Below are 19,497 nucleotides of genomic sequence, written 5' to 3'. Positions count from 1 at the left end.
ATGGCAGTTTTGGCAGAAGAGGAGGCAAGTTAGTCTGGACAGTCACAGGAGCAACATGTACCGGCGACCTGGGCCACGGGGTGTTCCCACAGGAAGAGGGTGATAGCGCCTAAATCGGCGTGGCATGGTTTGAACACATGCCGGGCTGTTAGAAGGTTGAATTGAGGCTGGGCGGGGATGCCACAGTAAAATGGGTAACCACACCAGCAAGGGAGAAGTGTCACACAGGGGCAGCACGAGCGGGCTGTGCTCACACAGGGCCGGTGTGATTGGACTGTGGTCTGCCGAGTACGGACAGGGGACAGACATGAAACAATACGTGGAACAGAGCCAAGAGAGTAAACATACTTTCATTGTTTCGTACAAAAGGTCTCCAGAGGACTTTCCAGGATCAAATAGCTCCCGCCTGCATGGGGTGAACACCATGGGGCAGAAAGGTAGAATGGCAGCCATGAAGGGGGCAGGACTTGGGTCTAACTATAGGGAGAAGGACGCTGGGAACACTGAGGCTCCCGATTGAGTGGGATCAACGGGACGTGGTATAAAAACGTGCCGGAAGGTAGAAACATAGTTGCTTTCCTTACCTTGCAGGACGAAAGACTGCCAGAGAAGAGTACCCAGGACTGGTGGGCATAGAGAGGCGCAGAGGCTAGCCACGGCTGTCTAACAAGTGGGGCCTGAAGCTAATGTAGTTGGGCCCACTGCAGTGGCATAAGCATCTATAAATGCCCACACAGTGCTGTTGAGTGGACATTTACAGATTTTGGGTGGGCTTTGCCCGCTCAGGCCCTACCCTGTCTACGCCTCTGGAGAGGCGCAACCAAATTCAACAGGAGAGTAAAGTAACTTTGCTGTGTGGACTGACCCTCATGTTCACCCATTCAATAAAGAAAGAATTGTTGGCAAGAATCAGTGTGTGGTGTCCCTCTCTCCATCTCACAGATGTGCTTGGTGCAGCTTGTGAAGAATGGGAGGAATATGAGCACGGCTTTCCTGCCTCTCTGAAACGTGAGCAGAACCACTTAAGGTTCCAGAAGCAACTCAAGACTTTCCTCTTTGCTTCTGCCTTCTCTCCTCCTCTCCCCTTCTGATCTCCTGTCTATTACTGCACTGTTTACCTGGCCACCGTCTGAACCATGGGCCCAGGTCCCTGCCCTCCCAGTTGCACACCTGCACTGCCTTCTGACAACCCTGCAGTTGGGACTATCTGCAACCCTACAGTCGCCCCATCTGCACTATCCCTTGCTGCTCTGCACTTAATCTTGCACAGCCACCGTCTGACCGCACTTCGTGTTTCTTGATATTTAAATCCTATGTACTGCACTTCTCCTCCTCTCCTTCCCTCAGCATATTTCCCCTTTCCTCTCCCCTGCACTTGCATTCTCAATGTCACTGGGCCTAGTAGTATGATTGTTGTCTTGTGCCCCCCTTTGTTACCCTCCCATGCCTCGTCACGCTTTGAAACACTTGTGTATGGGCGCGCTATAAATAAAATATCGTATCATTCCCCTTATCTTTAGAGCTTTATGCAAGTCAGAGTTCTGAATCTACTTACAAAGGTGTTATACAGAGGCTGATATAGGTTATAGTTCTCTGTTACATGAACATTTGGTGAAATGGCCAGGCCTGCTGTACATTCCATATTTGGCGTGGTCAAACAGGCAGTATTTACATCACTGAAAATTGTACAAAAGCGATGAGCATAAGGGTACACAATCCGGGATAAGTAAAATAAAGTACAGAATGGGCCCTCTGGTGTTATACAAGGAAGCATTAAAGTGATTTTCAAGCAACAACAAGATCACACTTGTAACTTTCTTACGCATGCATGAAAATTCCAATTACAGCCCCATTTGGCATCGACTCTTAATAATCTCTCAATTTCTACACGGCTTATCTTTTGGCTGGGTATGAAAATGTCGATCAAGAAATACTTCAAATGTGATTTGTGGCATCTTTAGGACCTCATCAAATTAGGTATGTTTCACAATAGTAAATTGATCGAAGATGGCAAGAAGACAAGCAACAAAAACAAAATAAAAAAACAGGGAAGGGGAGAAAGAATGAAATCAATGTCACCTTGCCAAGTGCTGGAGGAAAGACCATTAAGAGTATACCTTTTGCCGATGCATGTCAGGACCATAAACTTTTCATAGAAAACCTGGAGCGCGAGTAAAGCTAGAGATGAGATGGGTAGCCGAGGCTCACACTTATGCATGCACAACAGCAGAATGAATGGGCATTTTCATTTATAGCTGCAATCGCATTTTAAGTGTCTGCTGAACTTGGGCGTGCAAATTCCAAGGACACAGATCGGCGGTGTCTACTGTAGAAACTTTGATGTCTTGACTTAGTTTGGACACAAAAGCTTGTAGGACCCCAGGAGCACGAACTCACACTGTAGACTTTTGGACCTCAAAGTAAATTTGGTTGAGTAACTGCAAAGATCTGAAACCTTTGTCCAACAAATCAACATAGACACTCATCACATTTAGCCCAAAGCAGTAAACTTTTGTTCTTTATCAATACCCAAAGCAGTAAACTGTTGTTCTTTATCAATACACTTTAGGAAGGACTGTGATTTTCAGTGGAAGCACAAAACATGGTTTTGAAGTATTTATAGAAAAATAATATTGGGGTTAGTGTTTCAGATTATTAATATACTGTGGAATTGAATTCTGTAGCTCCCAATGTTTTCCTTGATTTCAGCCATTTTACTACACCTGAGCAATCTTATTCTTTAGTTACCTATGATAGAATACAGGTGGGATACTTGGACGTGACAGTGCTAGGAGATTCAAATAAATATATATGGATCTTCCCTCTTTAATTGAAGAAATTAGTTAAATTATACTACGGCCAATGACTTCTTTTAAGAGCACATGGGAGAACTGGTGTGGTGGTGTGACAGAACTATCTTTAAGCTAAGAAATATACATTTAATCTAAGAAAATGGTAATTCCGTAGTATAACAAAAACGAATAACCATTGTAGGAGGCAAAACTGGCAAAAATGCAGCTGTTGGATTATAATGCAGAGTGGTCACAGCCTTTATCATTTCAATGTGGGTGAAGAGGTGGATTAGGAATGGCAATTTAAAACTGATGAGTCCCTACTAAACTGAAGCTAACAAAAGTAGAAGATAAGTCATTAAACTAGAAAAACGTGAAATGAGACAAATGAAAAGCTTGAGCATAATCTGGGATAGCACGCCAGATGAATTTAGAAAGTAGGCCCGGAAGGTTAATCAAGGTTTTAAAAGCTAGTTAGAAAGCTACAGGGGTCCCAAAATTTCACATGAATGGACCACAACGTTAAAGATATTAATCAAACTAATTAAATTCCTCCTTAATGAAATACTCCAAAGAACAATCTGATATGTATTTATCTGATAAAGATATTGAATGTAAATAATAGTAGGGCCTTTATGTATTTATTGTTTGCTTGTTAGGTGCTTATACGGGAAATCAATTCTGTTTCAAAGCGCCAATAGGGCAGCAGGGAGGGAACATGGGATAGCAGTACAATTAAGTACAATTAAATACAAAACATACAGCGGGGGACGTGACAGACAAACCTACTATGCCTTGTGAGTATTCAGAATGTGCAAGAGCAGGAAGAAAGACGGCATTGGGGTAGGCGCTGTGGTATCCGTGCTCGAGGGTGAGCAGCAAACGAAATGCAAGGTATGGTAAGTGTTAAGCAGCCAGGCGCCGTGTTGGGTGGAAAGTGCAAATTTCCTGTGCGGACGGTGTGCCGAGGCAAGTGCTGAAGGAGGGCAGATGCTGGGGAGATTGGGGGCAAATTGTGGTGTCCGGACATTTCGTCGAAAGACATTTCGTCGACAGAATTTGGTCGAAAACCAAATGGTCGAATTTTTTTTTTATTTATATATATATTTTTTAGGTTTTAGTTTAGGGAAAAAAAGGGTTTTTTAGAAAAAAAATAAAAAATAAAAAAATCAACCATTTGTCTTTCGACCAAATGATTTCGACCAAATGTCTTGTCGAACATTTTTTTTCAACGAAATGTCTGGTAACCGCAAATTGTCAGAGGCCGAGAGGATGCATAAGGGTGCAAGACACCAATCACAGCAACTGTGCAGAGGAAGGAAGAATGGGAGAAAATAGGAGAGTCTTGAGGTGTTTTCAGAACTTCAAAAGGTCCTGCTAAAGACGCAGTGGGAAGGGCAGGCCGTTCCAGAGAAGGGATCCAGATGAGGAAAGCGAGTGGCCTCCTGCTCTACATTTAGCTAAATGCTTTACACACAGAGTTGGTGTCAGAAGAGCGTAGGAGTCTAGAAGGGGAGTATTGGGGGTGAGAGAGCTGCAGATAGTGTGGTTCCCGACCTCCAGAGATCCTTGTGGATGATGCAGAGGGATTTGAATTTGATCCGTGCAGCAACCTGGAGCCAGTGGAGGCTTTTTAGGGCAGGAGAGATGCAGTCTCTGAGCTCAAAGCAATCAATAAATCTTGCTTCTCTGTTCTGGATTAGCTGAAGGGGTCGCAGAGTGGAAGAAGGTAGATTGAGGAGGAGGCTGGTGGAATAGTCAAGCCTAGGGAGAAGCAGGGCTCGGGAAACATTGAGCTTCTGGGGGAGGGGGGAGAAATGGGATAATTGCTTTGAGAAGGACGAGTTGGAAGTGGGACTTTTTGGCAATGTCCTGAGTGTAAGGGAGTCAGGATAAAGAGGAGTCAAAAAGGGCCCCAAGGTTTCAGAAGAAGGAGCCGGGGGAGAGACCAAGGTGGGAGGCCAGAGAGAAGGTAAGAAGGCTGGAGTAGGGGTCCCAATAGGAAGGCTCTCAGTTTTGCTGGCATTGAGGCAGAGTTCATTGGAAGAGCAAAAAGCCTGGATGGCAGACAGGCAGTCAGGGATGGAGGAAGGTGCGAGTGAGTCAGCAGGAAGTCTGAAAAAGAGTTTACTGTTGTCTGCATAACACTGGAAGTTGGGAGCGAAGGAGGAGATGAGGCTTGCCAACTGAGCAAGGTAGATGTTAAAGAGCCAGGATAGATCCCTGGGGGACATCACAGGTGGAGAAGGACATAGGAGACGGGAAGGTGTCCAGGATGACATGGGAAGAGCAGTCAGTTAGGAAAGAAATCAGCCATTAGAGAGCCTGTTCCGAGATATCAAGGGTATCGTGGAGCCTTTATATGAGGATAGAATGGTCGACAGTGTCAATGGCAGAAGAGAGATCAAGTAGAATGAGTACAGATTAGGAGGACAATCAGTTCATCATGGGTGTTCGGAAGAGCTGTTTCCGTGCCTCTGGATGCTCAGATTCCAGATTGATGATCGTGGTGACAACCGACAAGTTCAGTGTGCGAGTTGCATTGGGGCAAGGCCAGCTTCTCCAGCAGTCACCCAGGAAGGGGTTGATTGAAATAGGGCAGTAGTTGGATGGACGGGTAGGGTCTGCTGAAGGAGTTTCCGATAAATAGTAGACCCACAATTGAGTGCTTGAGGGAGGAGGGGAAAGAGCCAGTGGTGAAAGAGTGGTTGCAGAAATCAGCGAGTGTGGGTGTAAGAGAGCCAATGTTGTCCATGAAAGTTCTGGAACAGCAGGGGGAACTTGTTTGGAAGAAGCCTTCATAGAGCGGACAACTCTGGTAACGTCTTCAGGTGTGACAGGGGTGAAGGTGGAGGGCGTGGGAGTGGCCAAGTGAGGCAAAGGGGTGTGAGAGGGGTTAGGTTGGTGAGTAAAAAGGGTGTTCAGGATGTCCTGAGTTTTGGTGGCAAAGTGTGTGGCCAGTGTATTTCAGAGGGCCTGGGAAGGAAGAGGGGAGGACAAGACTGCAGAAGGGTTGGCTAGCGCCCTACAGATTTTGAAAATTCTGCTGTGTTATTGAATGCACTTGAAACGCGTGCCTGATTGTGGGCCCTTTTCCTGGCATGGATGGCGAGTCTGTATTGCCTTTGGAGCCGGCGGCAGGCCAGTTTGTCAGAGGGTGAACCTGAGGTTTGCCACTTCCGTTCCGCTGCTCTGCACTTTTGTTTCAGGGCTGCAAATTCAGAGTCATACCAGGTGTTACGCTTAGAGGCAGGTTTCCGGCGGATCCTCATCACTGGGGTAAGTATGTCAAGGGTATTGGTGATTGCTGAGTGAAGATCGCTGAGAGCACAGTCTGAGGTGGAGTCTGAGGTAGTGGGGAAGGAGGGATGGAGGTAGAGGCAAAGGCAGCGGCTGACACTCGTTCCATCAGGTGAATGTTTGAGAACAAGGTTGGCAGGGCTTTCATGAGTGCGGTAGGAGGGCTGAAAGGACCCAGGTGGGAGGAGAGGAGAGCATGGTCTGACCAGAAGAGAGGGGTGACCAGAGGGGGAGCGAGCGAGTGGTCGGAGTGGATGATGGCGTCCAGGGTGTGCCCAGCCGAGTGAGTTGGACCTGAGGGTAAGATGTAAAGGGAGAGAGAGGCGCAGAGGTCAATACAAAGAGTGGATGCTAAGGCAGAGGCATACAATTGTATGTTGTAGTCACCCAAGAGGAGTGGAAGTGGATGAAAGTAAGGAGTAGCAGAAATCAGTCCATTCAGAGAGGAACAATGTGATAGCCCCTGGAGGCTGGTAGATGGTAGCAATGGTCAGAATGGAGGAGAGAGAGATGACCAACTTGCAGACCAGGCTCTCAAAGGAAGTCTAGAGTTGGGTGGGTACGATCGACCCACTCAGGATAGACAAAGGGGACCCCACCATCAGCACGGTGAGGTCGAGGATTTGAAGCCGACAGGGAGGAGGGAGTCAAAAGCAGTGACTGAGCTGGCATTGAACCAAGTCTCGTGAGAGCGAGAAAGTTGAGGTCAGTGTCTTCAAGAAGGAGGAGAGTCTTTGTTGGCAGAGCAGGCATTAAGAGTTGCCAGGTGGAGGCGGTCTCTGTCTTTGAAGGATTTCCGAGGATTAATACAGGGGCGTGGTAGTCAGGGGAGGAGTTGCACTCACGTCAGTCTGCGATAGGAAGGCCAGGGTTTGAATGCAATGTGAAGGATTCTAGCTGGGCGTCACACTCTGGATCAGGACTCTTGGCCTTAGCCTAGGATGTAGCGCTCAATTAGAATACTTTTTCTTTATTTTCAATTCGAATTGAGCCAATACCCCACCCGTCTCACACCCCCTTTTACAAATACTCTGGGTTACAATGGACCGTGAACCAGGCCGGTTGGTGGGAATACAATATTTATTTATTTTAATTTCAAAGGAAATCACAAAATTTTTATATTGGGCAGTAATCACCAATGGGATGATGATTACAGTGAAAACTACTGAAATACACTTGGGAAACATTCTACAAGAACATATCCAAAGAACACATAAATAGGAGCACTTTTTCGATTAGGATAGATCACACCATAGTTAAGGTTTCCCCCTGCAATGTTCCCTCAACCCACAATTATCGGATAGAAAGAAGCAGCAGGTAGTCAGGGATATCAGGGGGCAAACAATCAAAATCAGACCTTCCCTCACAAAATAAGAGGCAAAAACCCTTAGCAAAGGCCTAAAATGACACTCGGATTTTAACAAATAATTAATTATATGTGTAATTAAATAATGATGTACATATGTTTTATCACAGTATCAGGGATGTTATATCACTAGCAACTATAAGGTAAGGTATCACAAAAGGCATACAGTGCACAAAGTAGGTTGAAAGTGAGAACACAGTGCTGTCAAATCACACATGGAAAAGTTGAATTTTTCACTTTGAGCTTTAAATGTCAAAAACTTTTTTTTTTAAACGGGTGAAAAACACAATATGAATGCGGTTTTTAGGCTGGGTGATAGATGGACATCATAGGGACAATATAGAAGTGAAAGGGTGACTATAACTGAAGAATTGAATGAGATTTTCAAGGTGAAAGGAGGTTTGGTTTTGGGAAAATAAAGCAGTTAAAAAGAGAAAATTGGTTTTGAAAGAAAAATGACAAGTTTTACTTACACAAGATTAAATGTCTAGAAAAGAGGAACGCCACCCGTCAATAAAAGTTACGCTGCAGTTGTAACCCTTCATGGAGTGTACCCCTTTTCTTCAGGGAAAATGTATTTATTTAACCAAATATTGCTAAGGACATATGATCTATGCGAGACAGAAAGGAAGAGAAAAGTGGCGCTAACGCTTGGAGATCAAGGACAAGGTGCATAGAGGATTCTAACAGTCTTAAACAAGTTACCAAGGAAAGGATAGGATTACTTTGAGAGAAGAACGAAGACAAAGAATCAAGATGGGGCAGACTATGTGTGGCTATGGGATGGGGAAATACTCACAATCTGCATTTTAGTTTGGAATTTGGGACAGCCAACCGGGTTCTGGACTCAAAAGGTTCTGGTCACAGCAAGGCAGGCACCCCTTACAGCAAACAACTGGACACGTCTGGTCACTGGATGATGGTAAGGGTACAGAGGGCATGCAGGGAGTGGGCAAAAAGCTGGTCTGGTCACAGGATCCTTCCCAAAAGGGTACCACAGCTTTTCCCCTTTGTTATTGGGATTTTAGCGGAATTTCCAGATCAATGGCCTTGCTGGGATAGGATCAGCTATGCTTTGGCCTTGCAGTAGAGTCTGGAATCTTGCAAAGGTGGATCTGGAATGTCAGGATTCGCAGGCGCTGGAAATTCAGGAGAGAGTTTGTGTGCCTCTGTCAGCCTCTCTTATTTATAAAGCATGGTGACATCATAGGATTATACGAAGGGGCAGGTTTAGGCTGGGCCTGCCTCTAACCACTGGATTGGTCAGAGGTGATTGGTACCGTCTTGCTGTCAGCCTGTTGGGTTTCAGGGGCATGTCAGATTTATGATGTGTGCTTTACAATGCATAGGATCATGCCACAGTTACTTTTGCTAAAATCAGTCTTTAACATAAATTATACATTTGTGGCACTTTAACAAATTACAGATTATATATTTCACGTAGAGCATTATAGTCCAATTCTCACGTTTGTAGGACTTTGTTTTGTCCGTCTAATAGGTTTTCAATGAAATTACTTTACCTAAAATTATATAACTTCATACATGTGTACATATAGTCATAAGGCATGTGAATATTTAATTTCAAAGTGGCATCATATACAATTTCCTCAGAATATCCAATTCTCTGCCATTTTTGTCCACAATACGGCAGTGAAGGCTACCACATCTTGTTAAAAAAACCCACAAAAAATACACTTATACTGTACAACTTTTAGATTTCTGCACTGGTTACAGAATTAAAAGTTTATTCATCAAATAGTATTTTGAGACAGATGGAGCAGTAGCAGTAGCAGTAGCAAAGACAAAATACAATGAAGTTAGAGTGCAGGATGTAAATACACAGCTATATTCGATTTTCAATGAGAGGGAGGCCACAAACGCAGTGAAATTAGGGTGCAGGACACATGCACACATCTAAAAACGATTTTCAATGAAAGGCCACACATGCAGTGAAATTAGGCTGCAGGATGTAAATGCACACAGCTAAAATTATTTTGTGCAGAGGACACACCAAAGAGAGAAGAGGAAGGTGAAGAGGTTAAGCAAAGTGAGATATACAAAAGATCAGGATGCTAGTGGAGGAGGCAAAAGAATAGTTCAACTATCACTCACTGAAGGCTCTGGGACTTAGTAGACAAGAAGGATTTATATTCTTCTAGGGACCTGATAAATACTGTATCAGCTTGTGCTTGGGAGTATTTTATAGAGCAATAATGTAGCAAGAGTAGAAATCGGGAGCTGTAAGTTTATACTGCATATACGCGTTAGACTTGTATTTTTTTCTTATACAAAATTATATTTCTTTTTTATTATACAAACGAAGGATGATCCTGAGATCCTGGGCCAGATAGCCTACCCAACATTGTCTATAAAGAGGAATCAAGCTCTTGGTCAAGAATATTAGAATCCCTATTAAAGAATATTGTGAAGAAGCAAAATATTTAAAGAAAACTTGTCACGGGCCATGTAAAAAGAGATGCACAAAAAGGGGGAGCGTGGAGTACCAAGAAACTGTCTTATGGCATTAGTTGATACTTCCAGTTAACTCTTTGCCTCTATTTTGTTAAGGGCATTGGAGGCATTGGTGAAAGTAAATAATATACTCGCCATCTTCCAAATGTGATTCCGTTTAGGTCGATTTACCTTAAATAGAGTCACTTGCCTATCTATGACAAGTAGGCAAGCAACGGCCAAAGGAGGGCCACCACTCTATGTGGTACTTCTTGACTAATCTGCAGCTTTTGATAGAGTCGATAGGAACATATTATAGCAACAAACTGGCAATCTAGGCAATGGATCATGGGTTACTGAACCTGATCATTTAACTACATTCAGAAACTGAATCTAGGATTAGATTGCATGTTTCGGGCACATTTTCAGGATTAATAAATAATATATTGTGGATTGAAATAGATATGCGCATTGGCACCCTCTTATTCAATTTCTATATTGCAGACCAGGTATCCCTTCTAACATCAACAAACAATTTCCCCCCAAAGTTGGGGGAGACACACATTCCCTACTTAGCCTATGCTGACAATCTAGTCTTAATGGATATAATTAATATGGGGCTATAAAGAAGCTTAAAAGCAGTAGAAGAGTATTCAATAAACATGAAATTCAAAATTCATACAAATAAGACCAAGACAATTAGGTTTTTATCAGTGACTAGACAAACAGATCATCGGTTTCTTACCTAAGAAAAAACGGAGATGGATGATTAACTTTGCAAATTAGGGTGTATAGTAATGAATAAAGTAAATAACACAACAGTGTGTCAACTGAAGGAAGATAAAGCCTCCAAACCTATGGTGGCTTTAAATCGCTTTGATGGAAACAAGCTAAGGAAGAACATGTGGGGACACATCATGGGAAGCAGCAGATAAACAGCAAGGGAACAGCCACTGAACACTGAAAGGAAGCAACAGAGAATGAATGCAAGACTCAACACACCTCCTTCTGTTACACCACTAGCCGACAGCAGGACACGTAAGGGAGCAAATGACCTATCAGAGCAATATAGGCAGCTGCAAGAAAACACTGGATGGTTTGGGGTGGGTTTTTTTTGGATCAGTATCGGAGACTCACCTCTCCTATGACTGCACACGTGCCACTCTCTACGTGTTCCAAACATCACTTCTATAGATCTGCAGAGCACAACCCAGATCCTCCACCACTCTCCCTAAAAACCTACATTTCCAGGTACACACAGCTGTGGGAAACATCTTTACCTCACTTTCTATCGAAAGCACATTCACACCATGGGATGATATAGAGAGGTAGTCTTGTGCTTCATGCCATGATCTCACAAGAATGCCTGCATTTCCCTGGATCTGAACTTGGGCGATCTTCTTAAATCAACTTGCATGGAAATATTTTCTGGCTAAAAATGGATTCCATAACCCTAAATATGCTCCTCATATCTCGTAGCATGCGTACTCCAGGCCACTTAGAGCGCTGGTCATTCTGAAATACCAGGAGGGCATCTGATGCCCCCCTATAATTGAAAGGACTCAAAAGATCTTCACCCATCTCCTCACAGAGCAACTTAGGGGCCAAAGGAATGGTAGTTTGGTGACTAGAACCTTGTCACTTGTCACACCTTCTGCATGCTCAGAGCCATCCTTTTCCATCAGGACATCCACATCTCAGGCCACCTTCATCTTAAGGCAAACTAGATGCCCCTCATGTCCAGGTTTCAATATCTGCTCATGCATCCCATCAAGAACCCAGTAAGAAAGTTTTCTCAAACTACCACAAGCTTGTCCTTGACTATTCTGAAAGGTCTGAACTGCTGTCCGAGACCTTCATCTGGCCACACATTCAACAGTCTCCTAATTTCAAACACTTCATCCTGTCCACAGGACACATTCCAGTGATCCTTCTTCAAATATTGACTTGCTTTGACTATCTCCTTTACTACCGCCTCTCTCACTTTCTTCATTCACCCCTTCTTCAGACCCAACTGCATTCCAGAACAGGACATAAGCCTCCACGTTACTTCGATCAACAACATGCTAAACTGTGAAGTCCAGTCCCTGCAGGCTTGTAATCTTTTTGATTATCCTGCATGACACACCGTCCTTGCCTCGCTGATTGAAGATGGCCACTAAATGCTTATGATCAATACTGACAAAAAAGGCCCTTCATCACTAGTATACCTTAAATGTCTTGACAGCCCAGAAAAAAAACAATGCTTTCCGCTCAATGACCGAGTATCGGTATGTGGCTCCTTTCAGTACTCTTGATGCAAAGACAACTGTATAAACCTCTGGGCCCATGAATCTCTTACTGGCATAGTTTTAGAACTTGGTGCATCTAATTTCATTGTGTGGGGGCAAGCGCTGGTGCCTCTGAGATCTTTCTCTTTATCAAGTGAAATTCTTTATCACTTTGCACCAGTGACCAAGCAAACTGAACATTCTTCTTTGCGAGAATCTCACCACCCTGGTATTATCAGACAGGCCATTTAGGAACTTAAAATAAAACTCCAAATAGGTCAAAAGGGGAGCTGGTTCTTTTTTGTTACCAGGGACTTTCATGGCTCTGATGGCCTCCACTGCATCATGCTTTGATCGTACTGTATCTCGAAATAACTCATGATCAATATAGTAATCCTTATTCTTTATTCTTCCAAAACTTGCATTTGTGATAGGCCACCGGCCAGCACTCCACAAAATTGCTAGTGCCTTCTTCAAATACTGTTCATGCTCCCCACAGCAGAATGTCATCCTGATTAAACATGACGCCCATAGATCCAGCATGATTTCTGAAACACACTTGCTGCAGAGATCAATCCAAATGGCATTTGGTTGAACCTGTAAAGCCCAGTCGGAATGTTGCGCTGTCTCTGAGGTAAGGATGCAGTCACGTCTGATGTTAAGCAGACTTGTGGTCTACCTGTGAAAACAATGCTGGACCAGAAATGTCAAAGATCAATTTTGTAATCTAGGGCAAAGAAAACATCCAATCAATCGCATTCTTATTGAAATCCATCAAGTCATTGCACAGCTTAACAGCCCTGTTAACCTTACACACTACCAATCCAGTCCAAGTTATCTGTGCATTCATTGATCCCTTCAACCTCAATTCTTGTCAACTCCTGCTCAAATTTCCCCTGGGCTGTAGGGCACCACTCTGACTTCAGAAGTAACAGTGGGGCTTCCTCAAGCAGTCTTCGGTGACCTCCAACCCTCCTTTTGTGTCACCCGGGGTAGGGGGCAGGGGACGAGCAACAGAGAATGAAGACTCAAATTGCTTCCCCAAGGAAACTCATTCTATTTTTGCTAGTGTAAAGAGTTAATTATTGTGACAGATTGCCACATGTCTTCTAAAGATGGTTCAAGGGTTTTGAATATGAATTAAAAAGGGGGGCCAGCTAGGGAACCATTCCTCTCTCTCGTCTTCTCTGGGTCTCACTCTACCCTAGCCCAGGCTTCTGTAATTGCCAAGATGGTAACTAAAGATCAGTAACCCCTACTATCTAGAATCTTGCTGGCTATAGGTGAGGGTCTTCTATATGCATCTTAACCTGGGGTCTTCTTCCCACCCTCTCTTTCTCTTCCTCTCTGTCCCTCCAATGTTATTCCATCTAGCGTAAACTCCTACTATCTCTCTCTACTCCTCTGTACTCTCCACTCCACTCTCCACTTCCACTACTCTCTCCACTATACTACTTTCCAATCCCCCTCTTCACTATACTACTCTTCACTCCTCAGTACTCGCCACCCCTAGTACTCTCCACTCCACTCCACCTCTCCTTCTCCCAGTCATCCACCTTCACTCTCCCACTCTTCTCAATAAGCCTCACTGGCTCCCCTACACTTGCACTTAATCTAAGCCACTCACTTTACTTACCATACATGCGCTCTCACCAATACCTTAACTTGCATACATTCCCTGAAAGTCTCTGCCACACTCCGCCACACTCCACTCCACTCCACCGTCCTTCCTCCACTTGGTCTCTGTGCCTGTCTCTTTCTCACTTGATTTCACCCAAACAGCCCACACTTCGTTGTTTTTTACATCACTTTTTATCATCCTCTTCCCATTCCATTGGCTCTTCTGAGCCGATTCCCTGGGCCAATCTCTGTTCTGCTCTCCACAGGGGCTGGGTTACAGAGATGGAAAACCACAAAACGCCCACTAATCCCCGCTCCATCTTTGAACACAGGCTCGCCGGCGCTTCACAATGCTGGCTTGCTACAGCAAAAGTCAGTTTAAAAATTCATAGTGTGTAGCAGATGAGTGTTCAGATTGCTGATTCGCCGGCTTGATATCACTGCATCATCACTTGCTGGTGGGTTGTAGACTCCTTCCCTCGCTACAAGGACATCTGAGATTGGTAGTCCAAAAATGGAAGAGAGGAAACGCTGGCCAGCAAATGGTAAGGTTGTACAGAGTGATTATAAGTGGTTTTAACCAGGCATGTCTGGAGGTGCCAGAGACTGCAAGTCTCTCAATTCCCTCACTCCTCTTCTGGGGCAGGTATGGCTCTGGCACCAATTCCTGTAGACCCCCTGCCCCAGTTTGAGATGGGATCCCATCCCCCCTTTAAAGGGTCCAGCCCCTGACCCCATCATATACTGCAACATTTCTCATAACTTCCTTGGGGGCTTGGGCTACCTGGAAAAATGGCCTTGGTTTGTCTCCCCTTACCTCTCTTGCAGCCTTCATAGGCATAGATCAAAGATCTCCATAACCACCAATCTTGTTTCAGAGCTGCCAGAAGCACAGAAACTGCTCTCCTGAACATTCGTGAAGACCTGCTCTCCAACCTTGAATCTAACATTCCCTCTGTCCTCATCCTACTTGATCTCTCCTCTGCTTTCGAGACAGTTAACCATACCATCCTGCTCAATCGTCTCTGTGATAACATGGGTATTACCGATCAGACTCTGGCCTGGCTACCCTCTTTCCTTTCTGATCGACTCTCCAAGGTACAACTTGGGTCCTTCCTATCCTCTATCTCCCTCTCTACTTGTGGTGTGCAACAGGGGTCTATCCTCTCGCCCTGGCTTTTCAACCAATACCTGGCACATCTCACCTATTGCATTTCCATTTTCTGCTCAAACTTCCAGTGCAATGCTGATGACACCCAACTCATTTTCAGGCTTCCCTCAGACATCTCTGCTCTTTTCCTCATCTCCGATTGCCTAATCGCTATTCAAAATTGGTGTGCCATCAACGATCTTTGTCTAAATGCCAACAAGACTGAGATCCTCCTCATTGGTACGCCTTCAACATCCTTTCCCCTCTCTCTGGCCGGCCTCCCATGGCCCTCCTCCTACCCCTACCTGCGAGGCTAAGAATCTCAGGGTCATCTGACTCCACACTTTTCTTCTCCACACACATCTCTGATGTCTCTAAAAAGTCACATTTCTTACTGCACCTCCTTAGAGGCACTCTGCCTTTCCTCTCCTTCCTTAAGAAGCTCACTGTCTCTCAAACTCTGGTTCTCTCTAGGTTGGACTACTGTAACAGCCTCTTTCTAAATCTACCTGCCTCCACTCTCCGCCCTTTACAACTAACAGAACTTGCCCTTGGCCTCAATCCCTGGGATCATATCTCTCCAGCTCTGAAATCCCTTCATTGGCTCCCAGTGTATGCAAGGATTACATTAAAAAACATCTGCTTTGTCCACAAAGCTTTCTGGGGCCAACATACCTTCAACTATCCCTCTGTAAATATCTCCTCTCTCGAGCCCTTCGCTCCTCTACTTCTAACTCCCTTAGTGTCAGTCGTTTTTCAAAGAAACGAGCTGGGGGCAGATCTCTGTCTTCGGCTGGGGCCCCCCGTTTGGACCAGCCTCCCGGCCACCTTGAAACGAGGAGAATCATCTCTGGTTCTGGAAGCACCACAAGACCTTCCTCTTCGCTTCTGCCTTTGCTCCTCTTCTCCCCTTCTGATCTGTTTTCTCTCTTGGCACTGTGCACCTGCACCTGGACACCCTCTGTCATTATGGCCCAGGTACCTGCTCACCCTGCTTCCCTCCTGCACTGCCTCCGGGCCACACCTTGTGCTGGGATCTGTATCTGTACCCATACAGTCCCCCACTCTTCTTCTACACTTATCAGATATACCCTATCTGACTAATTCATGCACTTGCGGGTTGCACTGCCACTTTTTCATTGCCTGTACTTATTTATTTCACTTATTATTTATTCTTTTCTCTCCTCTGTTCCCCACTTTCCACTTCTCCCCCTTCGACACACTTCTCCCTTTTCCATGCACTTGCAAGTTCTTAATGTCACTGGGCCTAGTAAGATCATTGTTTTTGTTCTCCCTTGTGTCCCCTCCCTTTGCTTGGTCGCGCTCTGAAACACTTGTGTACGAGCGCAATATAAATAAAATATATCGAGGGGAAATCTGAACCCAGGAGTTCCTCTTCAGCTAGTCCTTGCATGCCTAAAGTAGACCGAGAGAGACGTTTCCCTAATACCATAATCCCCACTGGTGCTTGCGGGTGTAAGTCTGCATTCTCCATGTACACATATGATGTGCAACAGCGGCCCAATGTTCAGTGCATCTGTGGTTAGAAGATGGGCATCCCAAGTCTAACAGGACCTTGCCAATTTCTCCTGGACTGTCACAGGGAGATGGAATTTCCGATCGATCTCACCTGTATTATATACTATCCTGGATGGAAGTTTTGGCACATCTTCCTCATATGGCAACAGATCGGGGAGACCTTCTAGATCTGTGGGATTTTCTTCATCTTCCGAGATGGTGGAATTAGATTTAGTTCTTGTATGCCTGGGTTCAGGAACACAATCTCTATATGTTTTTCCTTGGAGTTTTCTGAGCAGAACTTGGCAATATGTCTGGGTTTTCCACAGGCATAACAACTTATCTCTAGCAGTGGGCACAACCAGACTTTTCTCCATTCTGCTGTTTGGGATGGCCTAGACATTGCTCTGGGGAACGTCAGGTGGGATTTGGTTTCCTCAGGGCTGGACTATCTATCCCCCCCTCACTCGACCCTACGGTTTCACATAGCTGGCATTTTAGAGGCCCATAACCGGTTCCCAAGAGTACATAGCTCTTTGGTGTGGTTAAGCCGTAAGGGTTTCATCTTCCAAGGAGCGTTCATGTAGTTGGTTAACTACTTTTAGCAAATACGGGGACAAGCAGTCAACAAATCGCTCCAAGACCAGCATTTCTTTGGCCTCCTTATATGTTTTTTGGTTCAGTCATTTGTTCAGTAGGTCCTTTACTCTGGACAACATCTGGTGGGGAGTTTCCCCATAAGTTAATGTAGATGTAGTAGCCAGATCCTATAGTGCTCCCAGTCCTGCCCCAGACTCTGCAGAAAACCCAGTTTTAGATCTTCGTATGGGGTGGTCTTGACTGGGTTAATTGCTTGAAAGGCTTGCAGAGCTTCTCCAGTTAGCAGGGTGGGGAGAAATGCCACGCCCAGCTATCTTGGTGCCAGCCCGCAGTCTCAACCACTCATTCAAAATTCACCAAGAATGAGGCTGGTTCCTCCCCATTACTACATATGTTTAGAATTGTGGGTGGCACAGCTAGTTGTTCACATCACTCAGTGATAGCTCCCCGGAAGACTGTACGGGTCTCTAAAGCTGTCAGCTAATGGCCAGTTGGCCTTCCACCAGTGTTTTTTTCTGGTCTTCCAAGACTGTTGCTGCAGAGTCTACTCCCCCGGGCCTGGGATCCTCTTCAGGTAACGCAACTGTGGATTCGGCCTATTCTTCGTCTTGGTCAGTGGGATCTCGCCACTACTGGGACATGGAATCACCCGGGAGGCTTGGCAGTCTACTTCCACTGGCTTGGGTGTGCTTAAATCGGCTTATCCTTTTCCCTGGCCTCCTGTATTTGGTCTAACAGATTCCAATACGGTTCCTCTACCTGGATGGCGGGTTTGTCTGCAAGGTCGGCTCTGGTTGGGGTATGGTCGGATTTAGCGGATTCCCAGGAGTCCTTTGATTCTTTGGGAGAGAGTCCAAACTAAGGAAGTACCATTCTACTCCACCCTCTCAGATCCCTTGGTCAGGGGGCTCGGTGTCTGTAGTCACCCAGGAGTCTCATGCTTCCGACTTCGCATCTATTTTTCTCTTGCATGGGCAGCTTCTGAATTGAGGCTTGCGGTCTCTTACAATGACACAAATTATGACAAATGGCCTCAAAAACACAAACTCCCAAGGATGGTGCAGGGTCATATTATGAATTCAATGGGGGTCTAGCCAAGGGCCATATCTCTTGCTCATCTTCTCCTTGCTCCCTCCAGCCTAGCCTAGCCTAAAAGCACTATCTATCTTACACCCCAGAGGTCTTAATAAGAAGGGTTGTTGCTTTTGAACTGACCAGTTTTCACCCATCTTCTCCCTCTCCTGTTCTTGTACCCCTTGACCGGATGTTCTGTTTTTCCTTAACCTTTCTCTTACTCTTACTCTTCTCCCTTCATCTTCTTCCCACTCTGTTTCTCACTCTTTTCCTCTCTGTCCTCCAATGTTACTCCGCCTTACATTTACTTCTACATTCTACTCCCAATCTCCACTATAATACTCGTCAGGCCCCCTTTCGCTATACTACTCACAATTGTTCTGTTTTTGCTAATTTCAGGATTAATTACTATCGCTCCATTTTTACTGAACGGCCATTCTAGTTTGTAATTTTGTTTGTTCTCGCTAACAGGCCCCCTGTGACAGTAAACAATAAAAGGCTGTCCTTATACTAGGTTCCAATCCTCTGCCTCAGATAAGGGTGGGTTGAAATTCCGTTTTTGTCCCGAGGATTAAGGCAGTTGTTATCGTTGCAGAGCCTACACAGTGTTAAGGGGCTATTTTGCCAGTCAGATCCTGTTCATGAGGACCAAAACCCATTAGCACCCTTTGTCAATCTGGAAAAATGAATACCCTTCATTTGAATGATAGACGTAACTTGATGGCCGTGGGCCAACCGTCTTATGCACCGAATTATAGAAATATAAACTGCTATGCTTGACCGACGAGCGGCCATTTTAAATGTAGCAAGAATCGCCATTTTGCTTGTTAACCATTGCTCTTTGCTTTCTGTCTAAAAACTGCTTTGCAGCTTGCAATTCTTGCGGATTCTGCTTACTCTGCTCAACTGTTAACATTGTTGTCTGAATATGAAAGGACAAGGTCGCGGGACTGAAGAGTTTGCTGAAACTCCTCATGAGTAGCCCAGAGAGGAATTCCCACGCTCCCTCTCTGTAGCCTTGGGTGGAAGCTGCAGGGCATTTAATCACTTCACAGCTGCCAGCCAGTCTCGTACGATGGTAGAATATGTTAGAATAATACAGTTAAAGGCTTGAATTATGCTTTTCTTACGGCCCCCCCTTCGCAAAACCCTTTAGAACGTGTCGGCTCCCAGGACACGAATAGTACCTCAGATAGCAAAGCTTGGAGTGTGGCTCTTCCCCCGTGTACAGATTGCTTCCAAGAACAGAACCACTGTGTTCTAAAAGATGCCTCCGCACTTTCTAAATTGCACATTGTTACTAGAATAGACATCGAAAGCATTAAAATCGTCGTACTCGTCGGATATGTCCATCGT

The 19,497-nt window shown here is 45.0% G+C and overlaps 1 protein-coding gene across 1 annotated transcript in view; it reads right to left on the bottom strand.

Moving 5' to 3' along the window:
- Window positions 1–19,497, bottom strand: part of COX10 (cytochrome c oxidase assembly factor heme A:farnesyltransferase COX10) — a 1,225,252-nt gene that overhangs the window by 113,012 nt on the left and 1,092,743 nt on the right. The gene's annotated exons all lie outside the window — the stretch shown is intronic.

This window comes from Ambystoma mexicanum, chromosome 3q, assembly GCF_040938575.1.
Source record: "Ambystoma mexicanum isolate Mex_15411 chromosome 3q, UKY_AmexF1_1, whole genome shotgun sequence".
Taxonomy (NCBI): Eukaryota; Metazoa; Chordata; class Amphibia; order Caudata; family Ambystomatidae; genus Ambystoma; species Ambystoma mexicanum.
The sequence above is the reverse complement of the archived record's forward strand: the minus strand, read 5'-3'. Positions and strand labels throughout refer to the sequence as shown.